At 39.3% G+C, this 16100-nt stretch overlaps 2 long non-coding RNA genes across 4 annotated transcripts; one reads left to right on the top strand and one right to left on the bottom strand.

Moving 5' to 3' along the window:
• Positions 1–2289: 2289 nt before the first annotated feature.
• Positions 2290–3568, bottom strand: LOC135295293 (uncharacterized). The gene is made up of 2 exons (XR_010357337.1): positions 3477–3568; positions 2290–3057 (listed from the first exon to the last, which is right to left on the bottom strand). It is a non-coding gene; the product is annotated as an uncharacterized LOC135295293 (long non-coding RNA).
• A 43-nt stretch (positions 3569–3611) lies between these two features.
• Positions 3612–11532, top strand: LOC135295292 (uncharacterized). Of its 3 annotated transcripts, none has more exons than XR_010357334.1 (4): positions 3612–3750; positions 5824–5894; positions 6123–6193; positions 10848–11532. It is a non-coding gene; the product is annotated as an uncharacterized LOC135295292 (long non-coding RNA). The 3 variants fall into 3 exon arrangements; XR_010357335.1 differs by lacking the exon at positions 10848–11532 and adding an exon at positions 6931–8606; XR_010357336.1 differs by lacking the exon at positions 10848–11532 and adding an exon at positions 6931–8606 and having other exon boundaries at positions 6081–6193.
• The last annotated feature ends 4568 nt before the right edge of the window (positions 11533–16100 follow it).

The raw sequence follows: 16100 nt of genomic DNA, 5'->3' as shown, positions 1-16100 counted from the left end.
CTCCGGAGGACTCAGAATGATGTGAGGAAGGGCTTGCATTTGATTTCTTGTTTCTAGTGGCATTTGCAAAGCCTAAGCCTTCTGTTTCATCACCAGCAGTTATTCATCCCAATGATGAAGACCTGGGCTCTTGTTACTTTGAAGCAGATGAAGTCTTAAAATATGGAGCTATAGATCCTTAACCTGTTGCTTATTTATTCATTACTTCCTGAGGAAGAAAAGGGTTTCCAGGTTAATTTATTATAGTGGTGAAATAAAACAAACAAACAAAAAAAAGGATTATAATAATAGGGAACAATTTCCCCTCAGTTCAGAAGGAGCTGTGGACTAAATGGAACATGTTTATGAAATTCCCCTTCTTCTTTCCTTAAAAAATCTGTTCTGATGCCCTAATGATGTACACCTGTTGAATTACTGCTTTGTCACTGATGGTGTTGAGAGCAGGAATTTGAAACAGGAGAACAGGGGAACAGGAATTTGAAATAAGAGAAGGCAAAGAGTCACTAAGTGAGGCTGACCCCAGAAGAAGCTCAGAGAAGAGCTGAGCCATAAGATCACAACTCTTGGTCCTAACTGATAAGCCATAAAGCCAAGAAATGAGCCTAGTTTCTTTTGTTTGCCTCAAAATTTCAGAAGCATGACAAAAATCATCTTTCAGACATAAGGAGAGACAGGTTTCAAATTTCAGGGCAGACAGGGTATGCTATACTAATTACAGACTCCATGAATGGGACGAGTCCTGAGACTGAATAGAGAGATGCAGCAAGGCAGGTGGTATCTTTCACCACTGATAGCTGAGATGGAAGCTATCCTTAGGTTTTTTACCTCTTTAACCTGTAACAGTTGGAGGTCAGCTCTTTTTCTTGCATACTCCCTCAGGTTTTTCCAAGAAAAATACAATCACCTCCTTAAACTTAAACCCGAGGAATAAACCTTGACTGAATATATATCCAAATGTAGTCATTTTGTCTAGTTGTTTCTTGTGAATGGTGCAACACTGAACTTCATGCTCATGTCAGCTCTCCAAAGTGGCTGTGTCCCACTGTCCAGTGCCATCATTTATTTGAGAGTAAGGATGCCTTGAAGGTCACATTAAATCTGAACAAATAATGCTGGAGTATGTCACGCTCTGGCCCAAGCAGGAGTAGTGTGGTAAAGGCAGAACAGTTTGGAGGACCTCGTGGGGAAGACATAGAGGAGAAACCTGGACACCTGTGTATGTGTGTCACTCTGTCTGTGATGTGCAATACTTTGGGACTTAGTTTTGTCTTTTTCTCAAATATTTGAATTCTCCTCTTACATTACAAAACTCTTTTCTTTTCTTTTCTTTTCTTTTCTTTTCTTTTCTTTTCTTTTCTTTTCTTTTCTTTTCTTTTCTTTTCCTTATTTTTGGGGTTTTTTTGTCACTCTTCTATTTTTTTTCTTCTTTTCTCATGTCATTGAGTCCATGGTAGTCATGAACTTCAGCTAGGAGTCACAACAAGAGGAGCCTTCAACTTCTGTTACTCTGATGTATGGCTTTTCAGGGAGATTCAATTTAAGATTTTTCAAGGACTTTGAAGAAATCCTATAGATGTAGCAGAAGTTTAATGCATCTCCTTATTATTCTCTCTGCTCCTAACTTGTGGTTGTTGGAAGAGTATATTTAAATATTTTCTTCTTTCATGCTACATCTTTCAGTGTGCTTCTACGTTAATTCAAAATGCTTTCTGTTAATATGAAATATTTCCATTTTTCAGCTTGTGGTGTACCTCATCTGGTGAAATCTTATCAGCATAACTGTAGATGAGTTTCCACTGAATGCCCAGAAATGGATGGCCAATCTAAAGTATCAGACTCCATCTTCAGCATAAAACACCTGACAGTCCTGGGACCCAGACAATATAATGTGGTCTTATCTGAAATCTGATTAATAAGCTTGATGTCTCTATGAGCTGGAGGCTTGCACTTAACAATGACTGGGAGAGGCAGCTAGAAGTGAAGCGAGGCAAAACATGGTCTGACCCTGAAGGGCAATATTAAGTATTTTGGTTTGCTTCCATGAACATCAGAGTGACAGGATGAAATATTTTAATTAACCTAGCTTTTGGCTTTGCAAGCTTGGTCCAAACTTTTTCCCTCTTTTAGAAACAGACTTGATCTTCATCCAAGCTCTTCCACTAGATGTCCCTCCCATGGCCTTTCCCAGGCTGAAGTAACTTTAACAAAGGTACAAAAATCTACCTTGGCAAACAACTTGCACTGCTAAAAATAATCTCCCCTATGCACTTAGCAGACAGGCAAAGACTATATAGAATGTGTGCATATTGATCCTATCATTCACATGCCAGAAGTAATTGCTCCCTCTGAGCATGTTTATAGATCTATACTAACTCCTGGTTTCCTCACAGCATGTCAGGACTGAACAAAGTCTTCCATAAATCCATGTTTCTGGAGCACATGGAGAACCCTAGAAATTCCTGTGGCAGGTCTGGCAGAAGCTGATCACATGGGACAAACTCTTGGGATAATCAGTGTTGACACAAAGCTTCACAGGCAGCTGGAGGTGCAGGAGTGACCCTGTGCATGCATTTCTCTGGGCTCTCACAGGACTGCTAAGCACAGCAGTTTGTTTCAACCAAGTTTTCATATTCTGAACTTTTTTCTTCAGGGAACTGTGAGCCTAACCTCTTCCCTCAGCTATGATCCAGGTTCAACTACAGCTTCTGTGCAGTTTAGAAACACTTGGAAATCTAGAAACTGATTTTTTTTTTCAGATTTTAATGAACTTCAGTCTCATCCTGGCCAACTTATGTGGAAGGCAAAAGGTCACCCCAGGACTCCTGGTCTCTCCATTCTCCACACTGGACAGAAACACATTTTTCTGATGTGTCTCACTGCGGCTGACAAGATCAGTTCATGGCCTGTTGCAATTTGCCAGTAATGTTGTAGTGCACAAGGAGCAGGAGCCATCTGCTCTCATCAGTGCAGTGTGAGGTTTCCCAGTGAGTATAGCTCTCAAATCTCCTCCATCCCTTCTCCAAAGTCTCCACAAGTCAGAGCTACCCAAGCCTATTCCTGGTGGAAATGTGCAGCAATTAGTATCAAAGCCCAGCTCATTCTGGCTATGTCTGCAGAGTTAGAGAAAAGCTGGAAAAAGGCTGACTTCTGGTGTTATAGCCAAATGAGAGGTTTATAGCACCCTTACAGGAAATTTGTGTTAAAGACAGACAGTCTGAGGACATCAGAACAGAGTAAGGGAATGAGCCAATAGTTAAACAAAAATATTTAGAAAATATTATTTTAAATTGATTTTTTTCCCCCTGGTTCAAGCACCTGTGACCAAAATAATCATGTTCTCCCGCTTTGGCAAAACACCTAGTTCTCTTGGGTAATGCAAGACTCTTCTCCTCCCTCCCCACAAATGCCTAAAGACAGAATAACAAAGCCTCTTTTGAATTAACTGAAAACTTGTCCATTGGCATGTTTGTTCTAACCTCCTGAATCAGCCTTTCTCATGCGACATGGTACCTGACACTCTGATGTGACAGGCAGAAGTAAGACAGCACCAGGACAGCTGCCAAAATAGCTGCCTACAGCTGTGTGGCCACTGAGGATGCACATTGTTTAATCAGTAATCACAATGCAGGAGCACCTTGAACATTTGAAATCTTCACAGGTGTCTCTTTACTACCAGAAATGCTTGTATGCCATGATCTAACTTCAAGTCTCAAGTGAGCTCGTGGTGGAGTTTTGGCTGCAGCTTATAAGGTAAGAATAAAGAACTGGCTTGGTTTTGAAATATAAAACATTTACTGCTGAATTCATTGCTGCTATGGCTGACTGAGAGCACTGATGAGTGGGGAACCACAGGACGTGAGGAGGTGACAGGTGACACCTTGGCTCAGTAGCAGCCCATTCACTTTCCTGGAAGGGACTTCTGGTCCCCTGGTTCTTCCCTGTCTGGTTGGATCCTCTGGTCCAACCCTCCTGCCAAAGCAGGACCGCATAGAGCAGGTTACACAGGAAGACATCCACGTGGGACTTTCTGCCCTTGCTTTTAAATTGTATGTAGGAAAGCCACAGAATCAGGAAGACACAAATAAAAATCAAGAGAGAGCAAGAGACCCAGGTTCAAGAGCAGGTAACTCAAGAAATTACCTGTGGCCAGGTCTGTTGAAGAACTAATTAACCTTAAGCAATTCTAGTCAAAGTGTGTGAACAGGGAGGGGCTTGCAATTTAGTCTGTGCCTGAGGCTCTGTGAATGTAAAATAAATGTAAGTGAAAAGGTCAAAGTATTAACTGGCATTTACATGTGAGAGATTTAGAGGTGTTTCCAGCATTGCTGTTTCAAGAGCCAAAGAGATCATTTGTCTATAAACAAAAACTTGCTGACCCCAAACCTAGCAAACTTTGCCCTTATCTAAAAGATCAGTGATAAAAAATTCTTCCCTCAAAAATGCAGAATTAGTGTGATTAATTAGCATCAAAATACTTGTTAAGCACCTTGCAGTAAGGGAGGGTTTTTTGCTAAAATTTTGTATGAAGAATTATATCAAATTAATTATTGCCAAATATAGAAGAAAGACAAAAGAACTTCTATCTATGTATTAAATTATCATTCTCTGTTTGCTTCGGGGTTTGGAATGCTAACAGTATGGTAAGGATGAAAGTGGCTCTTCTGACAGAAGGCTTAAAGGGACAGACAGATGAGAAAATGCAGGAAGAGAGGCTGAAGCACACAGTAGTTCAGGCATGCCTGTCATCACTGAGGGTGCTCAGGTACCCCCAGTTTCAATCACAGAACAGATCCTAACAGGGCAAGGATGTCCATACCATGTGAGGTACGTGGTCAAGAGACAAACTGATGAGAGTGTGTGTGTGTGCCAAGTACATACCTGTGCTTTGAAGAGATGTTGTGGAAGCAGGTGCTATGAAAAATACACTGAGGCTGACACTGAGCAGCCGTTTTGCTGAAAACTTAGATTGATGTGCTTCCAGTCAAGAACAGGAAAAGACCCTTCCTGCACATGGTATGAAGACCCCTATTTGTGCATCCCAGCCTAAGGAGGGGTTGCTGGGTTGTGAAATGTGCTTTTAACCAGTTTTGGCTCACAGGTTTCATCGTATCTCAACATTTCAGTCAACTAAAAGACAGGAATTTACTTATTAATTTACTTACAGACATTCCTCTTCTCCATGTCTGTTATCCTGGAGGACAACTAGGTAGCCATGTTGACACAGCAGTCCTGAGTCTTTCTCTGTATCTCCATAAAATTTGTCAATCAACACATATTGTGGTAAAATTGAGATCTTCAGTGGTAAATGCAGTACACACAGTACTCTTGGGAAAACACACCTTGGTGTGTCTAGTCATTTAAACTCCTCTCTCTTTCTGCAGTCATGAGATAGTTTATCTTTGTTAAGGAAAATACAAGCACCAAACAGCATTGTCACTGGTGTGGTGGAGGGATTTTTACACATCCCTTTTGATTTGATGGGGAATAGGAAAAGAGATCCTTCTGGCTCATTGTGACTGTTTTATTTTTAATTGCTATGGATTTAAGCGTGAAATAAATGCTGTGATATTATATTATGAGTTTTTTAGATCATATGCTTGAACTAGATATGTAAAAGGACCTGCCTGTGTGGGGAAGGAACACAGGTTCAGTAACTGCTATGTTATTATTCATAGAGCATATGCTGTCCTATACTCTGCAGTGATTTGGTCCTGCAAGGTTTACTTCTGGAATTCAATGCCCACTTGAAATATTAATTTATTTCATATGCCAATCTTCTGGGTTTTGACTTTTATTTGATTTCTGTGGTTATTTTTATTACAGATTTATTTCCAGAAAGCACATACTATTCACATGCCCAAAACAAGAATTACACAGACTGGGACAAGTAACAGGTTTGTGACTAGATATTTTATACCCTTGTAGGGTATAGAGCGAAGAATCCCAGACTCCTTCTATAACACAACTCAAATCTCATTCTGCAAGGTGTGGAGACACCTGATGCTTACACTTCTGGAAGTTGTTGCAGGTCATTGGTCTTTATGTAAAGTTATGTTTATAAGTGTCATATTGTCCTTTAGAAAAGCAAAATACTAGAAGAAGTTTTGGAATTTTTTTTTAAGTTTTGAAAACAGCTCAAGGTCACCTTAAACCTGCAGATCCAGTGAAGATGCAGAATTATGAATAAATGATGGTAAGTGGTAAATTTCTTTACAATCACAGTTGATTAATTTTGTTGTTAATAATGAAGTACAACTAAATGCAGTATCTTATAATGTTTTTGCCCATAAAATGAAGTAGTTTTGTGATCTACACACAGAAAAAATTTCAAAATATATTTACTAACCATGTTTGAAGATAAAAATCAATTAAAATAAACTAATAGTAATTTAAAAAGAATACAAAAGCAGATGCCATCACTCTCTACTTCTGGGAAACTAAAAACAGATGTTTAACCTACTCTTAAAATATTTCACATAGACCTCAACTATACCACATGATAATAAACACCATAGTTAGTGTTGGCTGGTTTAAGAGAATCAAGTTTGTTAAAATGGCATGATTATATTAGCAAAAATATTTTTAGATAGTTACTAGCTTATTCGGATGTTGTGTAAAAATGCACATATCCTGAAGGTCAGGCTTTAGTATATGTGTTCCAAACAGGCTGAATCTGCCCTGGCAATATCACAATCCAGACAGTTCACTGAATTAGGCTTGTAAATACAGCTAGATTCCAAATTTAAATCAGGAAAAGTTACTACAGAAATAAAAATGCAAACATTTTGGAATAAAGTCACTTGTGAAACTTTTTTTTTTTTTCGCATCTAACAGGGCAAGTTAAAAGTCAGTGATAAATAGAATATGTAGTCCTTACAAAATCCAAATGGTCCTTATTACCTCTACATCATTAACATTTCCTTCTTACAGGCTATTTCTTAAGCACTGTGGTCTCTCATCTTCTGATCAGTGGAGCCGACTACATTTGGTGAAATACCATCTTGTTCACACTTGGGATTAATTCTCCTCAGGTCATGAATAAAATGTATTAGGCTCCTACTGTACTGATTCCCCAGAGAACACTCATGGCAAAGCCAGCATCTAATTTTCCACTCTAAACTTCTTACTGCAGCTTGTAGGGTTTTTTTCTAGTTCAGTTTTGACTTTCATTTTTCAGTTGCTTGGGGGTCAGAGGCTGCCCCCAAATTATGCTTACAAGAGATGATTCAAATAGGGACAGGGCCATTGTTATCCCAGTTTTTGATACCATTTCTCCAACATCACTGTGCCCCTTAACACATTCCTTCAGGATGATCCAGCCACCTGCACGTAGACAATCCATTAAGAGTGATGGTTGTAACAAGGCAGGGGTGGGAAAAGAGATTTAGTGTCACATACATTTGAATTTATCTTTCTGCTAAGACTGATGGCAGGATCTTTATTTGCCCCCCAAGTCCACTCAGTAGTCAGAGTTCATTTATAGAAATACGTTATTGCAGGGACAAGTATAGTAATGTCCTATATAACCAGGGGAACTCTGTAAGCTTGACTGGATAGCATGTGATGGACATGACCTCAGAAAACTTTCTTAACTCACATGGCAGTAAATTCTGACTCTGAAGGCAGCCTAAAGTGATCAACCAACCTGCTGGCTTGGTGAGTCTTGAAAGATGAGCTTGCCCACACACTCTTTTCTGATTTCCTACAGAGACACCAGTTAATCTATTGGGAGGTGGAAAACACTTAAGCCAGCATTTTATTTCATTCAGCTCTCAATCCTTTTGAATAGCTGCATTGGTCTCACCAATAAGGCCAGAACCACACTCTATTCCTTGCAGCTATTAGCTGCAAGGGCAGGGCTGAGGTAATCTTGCTGATATGCACAGGTTCCTCTTCCATTCAGCAGAACCTCAAGCTCACAGGAGATGGTGCAGCAGTTTCTGTGAGCTCCAATTCCATTGGAAGGGCTTTGAACAGTGTTGGAGGAGAAAAAAGGGACTGATGGCATCAAATAGGGATACAACTGTGGTGGCAAATTAATTTCTGGGTCCTTGGGATAATGCATATTGCAGGCTTTTTTTAACAGAAGCAGTTTCCCACTTTATCGTACCCTAATGCTGCTATATTTAAAATGCAATATTTTGCTGCCCTACAAATATTATCTCAGAAGGAAAGAAGCAGCTTGTGAATCACCAAACTTTATTTGCAATCTGACCATGGTTTTAATGTAAATGGCATTCTCTTAGCATTTATAGGTTTGGATAAATCTGAGAGAAAATCTTCTTGCCAAGTTTTCTCAGCATGCCCTCTCCCCACTTACCTCAGTTGTCTGCCTCATGCACCTCTTTATCACAGTGCCTGATTCATTGTGCAAACTGGATGGAAAATGACAGAGCCTCAGCCACAAGCTTGCTTGGCTGAAGTGACATTTCTTGTGAATGACCATAATGCAAGTGGCATTTACACGACAGCATTTTGAAAAGGCAACAAATGATGCAGTGCCTGTCAAAAAACTTTTTCCTGCATTAAAGAAGGATGGACAGTTGCCATTCACTTCATGACTATCAAAATACTTGTATTTAGAGTCAAAACATCTGCTGCTTTTATATTGCTTGATTTTGTGATCTACTGAGCCCTGTCTGATTAAGTGCTTGTCGAAAACTGATGTTGAAAGTGACGTGTTTAACACATCATTCCCTGCTCTGAGATTCAGAGACAATTTTCTTATTTTCTGATGGGAAGAGGGAATGAAGCATATTGATCTGAACTGAATTCAGAACTGCACCCAACCCAGATGTATTTGGTCTCTTGGTCTCATAGACCACAGTGAAGAACAGTTTTCCAAGGCTTCTGTGGCTCAGACCACAGAGAAAGTAAATACACACAGCCTATACTTTTCCATTTAGATGGATGACTATCTTAATGAACTAGGGAAATATTGAATTCTTGCTGAAAGTGTGCATTTTAGCAGGATTCACCTGGATTCACCACAGATGTGACTTGGCCTACATCAACCCTTTTGGCCAACTTCTTGTCAACCTTCTACAGAAAAGTCTAAATGTTCACTCAGGCTGGAAAAAAAGAAAAAGGGAAAGGGGAAAAAAATCAGCCATGCCCCAAACCATATCTTGATGTAAAGATTTGGGATTGAGGACTAGTCTGCCTCAGGTCATGAGTGTCTGGGAGAAAAAATGGCATTCTAGTAGCTAACTAATCTCTGGATCCGCCTCTGTTGCCTTAATTCTTCCTCCTGTGACTTAGCCAAGTTTTATACAGATATGTCACTGTTAGACCTGAAATAATTGGAGGGTTTGGAGCTGCTGCTGTGAATAGATTTTATTCCAATCATTGTTCCCCATTACACTAACCCCTGTAAGAGGCTTTATCAATCATTTCCTATGACAGTCTCTAATTCTCAGCTTCCTTGACCACTGCTGTATGTCATTTCTTGTCATGTAACTAATTAGGACATGACATTAGGAAGACAGAGGCCTATAACTTGAACACATTTAGCAGAACAGAGTATTTGCTCAATTAGGGCCTTAGCTTCCTGATTGCTTTATGTAAACTAGAGGGACTATTGCCCCAACTATATTTCTAGGTGAGGTTTTGTGCTGGGACTTATCCCTGTGAAAAAAAGAACTCACGAGTTCAGCTACACCTGAACTCTTTCTAAATGTTATTGCTGTACCAGTTCAGTTCCCCAGGGTGACATCTGGTAAAAGGATTTATTTTCAGATACGCCAAGTCTTCACTCTTTTCAACTAAGGCATTTAGAAGAGATCAAAATGCTGTACGTCTTACTTTTAACTTGCTAGTTGCAACTCTTAATCCAGGTTTTTAAACAGATTTGACTGACTGGGTTATTTTATTTTATAAACTTGAGGGGTGGGCATATGCTCAAACAAACTTAGTTCATGGCAGGCTAAACCTACTGCAGCTGTGAGAAAAAATGGATTTAGCATTTCATCATCATGGCAAAGATGCTTTAAGTTGCTGGTGTCAGGAAAACAAGGGAGGTACTGCTTCTTTGGAAAACAATCCAATGGGACAGGGTGAAGAACAATTAGAAGCCTGAATAATAGTTAAAACATAAAAGAAGACAAGGTTATATCTCTATTTTTTTGCAATAGGGATAATTCTCTGCAGGTACCAATACATACATGTGCTGGGGATCTGGGGAGGAGGATTTGATAGACATGACAACTGACAAAGATGAATGATGATGTGGTATCTGAAGATATTAGCACACCCCTGAAAAACAGTTTTGGTCCTGCCAGATAATTTTACATCTGTGTTTCTTATATAATCTTGTAAACAAATATCTACTTGTGTATTTCTAGCCCTTGTTTTCATAATACTAATGCTCCTCATAGCAGTATATTCCTATCTCCATCCTTACAGTGTCTCATTGTTGAATCAGAGAGACATACAGGTTTTCTAAATAAGCATGCTTTGCAGCTGTGACTATGCAACTGTAATAAAAGATTCAATTTCAGCTGTCCCAATTATTTATCCCAACACTGCTTATACCATTCAAGAAAGTATACAGTAGGGTTGTATTCTCTTTTGGGCTTATGTCAGCACATATATATGTTGATTCAAAAGAGTCCCACAGCTGTCTGGCAGTGGTTAGGAAGTCCAGTCCAGGAAGAGGACCATGTCTATCAGGACTGAGAAATAAAAGCACAAAACAAAAACCTAAACCTTTCCCCAGACAATTTTCACACTATATGCAGGAAAACAACAAACATATCAGGTAAATGAGAGAGTTGTACTGCAAAGGCACTGGATGTATTGGCACATCAGCAGGCTAGACATTGACAAGGTCTTTTCTATCTTCACAGAAAAAGAGGAGAGACTGAAGGACAACTTTACAAAGGTTTAGAAGACTGTGAAAAAATGCAGGTGATGCCACAGACTGAAAAGAGTTGCAAGAAATCATTTTTATAATGAACAGAACTGAAATGAAAAGTCAAAGATGTTAAGATCCTTGAATAAGATCATAAGTGGCCTGTGTCTGACAGAACAGAACAGAAAAAAAAAAAAAAAAAAACCAGTCAAAAGTTTCCAAACCTAGACTATTATGATCAAAATTAATGACTCATAGAACAGCATTTTGCAGCAGCAGTCTGAATGGATATGCAAAGAGAGGGATCTCTTAAAGCTGAAGAAAATAATTTTGTACTATTAAAGATGCAAGATAGTGAAAGCCTGGATGAGTCATACTGTGTAAAGGAACTTTAGCAGAAGGAATCAACAATATTGTGCCATGGCCAGAATGTGAAAAACAATAAACTGAAAAACTGAAAACATTACAACTGAACAATGACCTGGACAGGGCTGGCCACAGTAGGTCAGAGGAACATTGTTGTGGAGGAAAAAAGGCATGGATCCACAAACTGGTTTTCACTCTAATCACCAGCCTAATGGCTGGATTTTCCAGATACAAGCTTCAGTCTGCAAATAATGTGCTAACCACATGCAATCACACAGCTCCTTCCACAGAGGAGAGGCCAGCTGTGCACTCATGGATAAACTGTAAAGGCATTTGTGCTTGGTGTTGTGTAAGAGACAACAGCACAAGAAAGATCATATTTTGATAAAATATATTCCTATTCCCATTACTGTGTTTGTGCCTGGGATATCATCATAGTCTATTAGACCTTATTCATAAAGAAGCAGGCTGAGACATCAAATTATCCTAATGTTTGGTGAAGGGGAGATTTGTGCTTCCCTGTGCAGAAATACAGCACACAGGCCAACTTCAGAAATTAAAGAGAAATTAAAAGCAGAGTAATTGCCTCAGATGGAGTTCATACTATTGCTCTAGCAGCAGTATGGAGGGAGTGAGGTAGGAGAAGGGTATTTAGTAGAGCAAGAATTCAGCGTGTGGGAGAGTCACTGCACAGCATTGGCCTGAGTTGAGGCACACACATTGCTCACCCATGAAAATTTTACTGCAGGGAGCAGACTACCCAGCTGGTGCTGGACTGAGGAATGTGTTAGTAGGCAGGAATGGATGAAGAGCAAAGTGAGTGCAACAGACATCAAGGGGAAGGGAACAAGGGGAGCTTGGGCAAACCTGCCAGCTCTGAACAGCAGGCAGCTGTACCATCCAGAGCAAGATCTAAGGAGCAGCTGAAACACACAGCTGGGAAAACTACCAACTTGTGGACAGGAGCTGGGGCAAAGCCTTTTTCTCTGACATTGTTATGATGGTTACTGACACAATTACCACAGTCAGCAAACTGAGCAGTAAAAGAATTCCTCTTCTGGAAGAATAGGGGTTGCTGAGGATTGAAGGCCTTTTGATCAAATCTCCATCTCCATAGTTAATATTGCTAAACAATGGGTAGAAAGATTATTTGTTAGATTTTGTGCCTTCTCTTCCTCCTCACAGAGTTGTAAGTCTCAACATGTCATGCTCACCAAATATGTTAGTGGAAGGCAAGTCTGCAAATGTATGTAACCTTTTTCCTTAGGGTTGAGCCCAAATGTCCTGATCTCCCTTATTACCTCGAAAATTACTCAATTTACTGAGACATGAACAACCATATGTGACACAGGCTTGTGCATAGAGTTGGTCTTTAAATCAAATCACATTCCTGCAGGCATCATTGACTCAAATCCATACTGAAGAGTGGCTATCAGAGACCATACAGATACAATTACAGTGCCCTTGCTTGCTCAAGGAAAGGCACTGCAGTATCTCCTATTAAATGGCAGGGATATATCTAAAGAGATCATTGGGTCACCAGGACAGTCTCTGCCACCAAAATGGCCTTAGGACATGCAGCTCTTCAGCCTTGAAACTTTCCTAACTCATCCAAGGAGGTAAACGGCAGGTGGAGACACAAAATTCGCATTTACAGATTACATCTGTAGATGAGAACAAGAACTGCTATGCTCAGATGAGTATGAATTGATGAGATTCTCTGTTCTGCTATCACTGCAAAGAAGTGGAAATAGCTATTTTCATTCAATTTTACCTTTATTTTGATAGAACAGCCTTTTCAATAGATTGCATTGAGCCTACAAAATCTTTTCTAAGAGATGATGCTGAATTCAATGGCTAGGTTTTTCCTTACCATTTAGCTCTAAGGTATTTCCATAAACAAGCTAAAGAAAAAGCAAAAAGAAAAGTCTAAAAGTATTATTAATCACTGATGGGAATCAAAGCACTCAAATTTTAATTTAATCAGATTGTAACCTGTAGTTTAGGGAAATTACTTATCTCAGTTGTTTTTGGGTTTTTTTTTGTTTTTTGGGGTTTTTTATAGACTTGTGAATTAAAACCTGTAATTTAGTGAATGCTAAACAAGTAATGAGTGCTAAAATTTAGCGCAACAAATTTATTTAAAATATCAATCATGCTAAGCCTGAACTTACAAACACAAACTCATCATTAACACAATTACAGTTGTGCAAGCTGTAAACATTGACATTTAGCATTCAATTCCTAACAGTCAAGAGTTGCGTATGTAAAAATTAGCTTCCAAGTTGTCACTCATAGAACTACCTTTGATTCCAAGTTTTTTGTGGATATCTTAAGTCATGTTTCAGTATTGATTATAATAATATATAATATATATGAATTATAATATATTTATACATACCCTTATTATATATATTTCTATATACCCTTATTAGGATAATCTTCTATACATTTCTTTCTAATGTGTCTATAAACTGCTTTAAGTCTAAGCCACATTTTGACTCCCATAAGAGAGGGTCTAAGGTATTATTAGGTGTAATTGTAAACAAATCAGAGATCTGTTAAATACCTTGTCACATCCCAGCTGCAGGAAGCCATTATGCAGTAATCACTTCTTCCTCATTTCCCCTACACTCTGGTCTCTGGAGTACATTATCTGTCTTCACCACAGGGCACAGGCACTCAACTTTGTACACCTTTGCTGTGTTTGGTCCCTCTGCATGGTCTCTGAAGGGAGTAGATGTTGTGGGGAGGATCGGGTTCCTTCTGCACAGCTGTGGAGAGTTCCCAGAGTAGCAGAACCCTCTGCAAAGGGAAGCTGGATTGGGAGATATTGAAATATGGGGATGTTCTCTTCAAGTCTACTCTGCCTCTTAGTCTCACATGGATATCCTTACAGTGGGTACACAGCTGGGCTAAAGGCTGAATGAAACCTGGTATGTGACTGCAAAGGCTTGCTCTGAAAACCACTTCTTGTCTAGTTCCTGTGATGAGGATTTACTGTTAAATCAGTGTTTCATGGCAGAAGTCTCTCTGCTGAGTCTCTGTCATTTGGTATGGGATTCTTACTGAATAAGACTCCGTCATTTCAACATTGGTTTCTCTGTTTGTCATTTGAAAGCAGTAACAACCTCTAGAATATTTTTGTGCCCAAACACTATGACATTTTTCTTCTAATATGATTCATTGATTTAGACATCTAACTGAGAAAGTTACAGATTCCTTTTTATTTACAATAAATCTTTTTTGTTTTTTAAACAAAGCAGAATCTAGGAACATGAATACCTCATACAATCAAACCAAATCTGTACTGTTAATGAGAAAAGAAAAGAAAAAAGCTTCTGTGTACTTTCTACATAGTTGTCTCTGTATTGTTGCACTTCCCTAGTCTATAACTTACAGTGTGGGGTCAATTCCCCACTGCTTTTGTAGTCTTTCTGCTGAAAAACTAAAATGGCAAATCTTCACCTTGTTTTAATAGGAAGAAGAATTAAGAATTGCTGCTTTCTAAAATGACCCAAGTTATGAGTATCTGCTCTCTGGACTGTTTAAATGCTGTAATCCCCAGAGCTAAAATAGAGTAAGAGCCACTTTTCTTCAGGATTAGCAAAGCAAGAATAAATGCTTCCTTGTGGGTGAGTTGCATATGCTGCATGGGACTAAGACACAAGCCTGGCAGTGAATACCTCTCCTTTCACAGGGCTGTGAATCTGGAGTGTCAGAAAGGAACTTTTGTGTGAGACACCTGATAATTTTACTAAGAAAAAAGAAATGTGAAAGTGAACAACATTTCACAGTCTGTTTTCAAAATAGAAATATCTCCAACAAAACAAAGGCTGGAGTATTGTTCACAATTCTGACAAAATGGAATGAGGGACCTGGCACTCCTTTTTCCTTGGCTACCTGATTTTTTCCAACATTGCCTTGACACCCTTGGAGGCCACAAAGCAGATGGCACCTAATGTATCCTGAAGGTATGACCTTTAGATGGCTAAGTTTGGGCTAGTCACAACAGTCTCCTTTTACAGTTATTAGGGAAAAATGGACACCTCCAGAGATAGTTCGCTCAATCTGTCTTGAAGAACTGTTTTAGGGTAAGATGGGTCATTTATGGAGGCACTTTTTTTCCTTTGAACCAACTTTAAAGGTAATACAGGTACTCAGCCTAGATCTTTAACTGCCAAAGTTGGGGGAGAGTAACTTTCTCAGTAACTCATGCAGTGTACATCATTGAAGAGTCGGCCCACTTAAATTTCCTAGCATGAAATAAGGATATTAAATCAGGATAAAGTAGGTTTGTTACAAGCAGGAGTAACTGCCTATTAAGCCAAAATGCTGGGAACACCAGCAAAGGGAAGCCTTTACCTTACACTGAGGAAGGGAATAAGAGGGACTTTGAAGCTACAATTCTCCCAGTAACACTGAATAGGCATTACCAAACTCCCCCTCTTCCCCAAAGTAATTTGATTCCCAAATGGAACTATAGTGCTATGTTTCTAACAACATAAGGCACTTACTGTATATTATGCATGACATTATTTTGACTTTTTGTCTCATGGTATTTCAAAATAAACTCATTTTCTTCATTTTAGCATTACTAGGAGGTTGCTTCCCAAGCCAACCAGAAAAATTTCTTCCCTGAAAAAGTTGTCAAGCATTGAAATAGGCTTCTCAGGGAAGAGGTTGAGTCATCATCCCTGGAGGTACGCAAAAGATGTGTAGATGTGGTACCTAAGGACATGGTTTAGTGGTGGACTGTAGCAGTCTGATTTGCTGCTAGCATAGTCCGGGGTAAGGAAGCAAAAAGAACCTTTGCATAATATCCTCAGATATTTCATTCCGCCACATGGTGAGATGATTAGGTCCCAGTCATAGGCACCCA

This window comes from Passer domesticus, chromosome 2 (genome assembly GCF_036417665.1).
Source record: "Passer domesticus isolate bPasDom1 chromosome 2, bPasDom1.hap1, whole genome shotgun sequence".
NCBI classification, from domain to species: domain Eukaryota; kingdom Metazoa; phylum Chordata; class Aves; order Passeriformes; family Passeridae; genus Passer; species Passer domesticus.
Note: the sequence above shows the minus strand (reverse complement) of the source record. Positions and strands in the feature narration are given on the sequence as shown.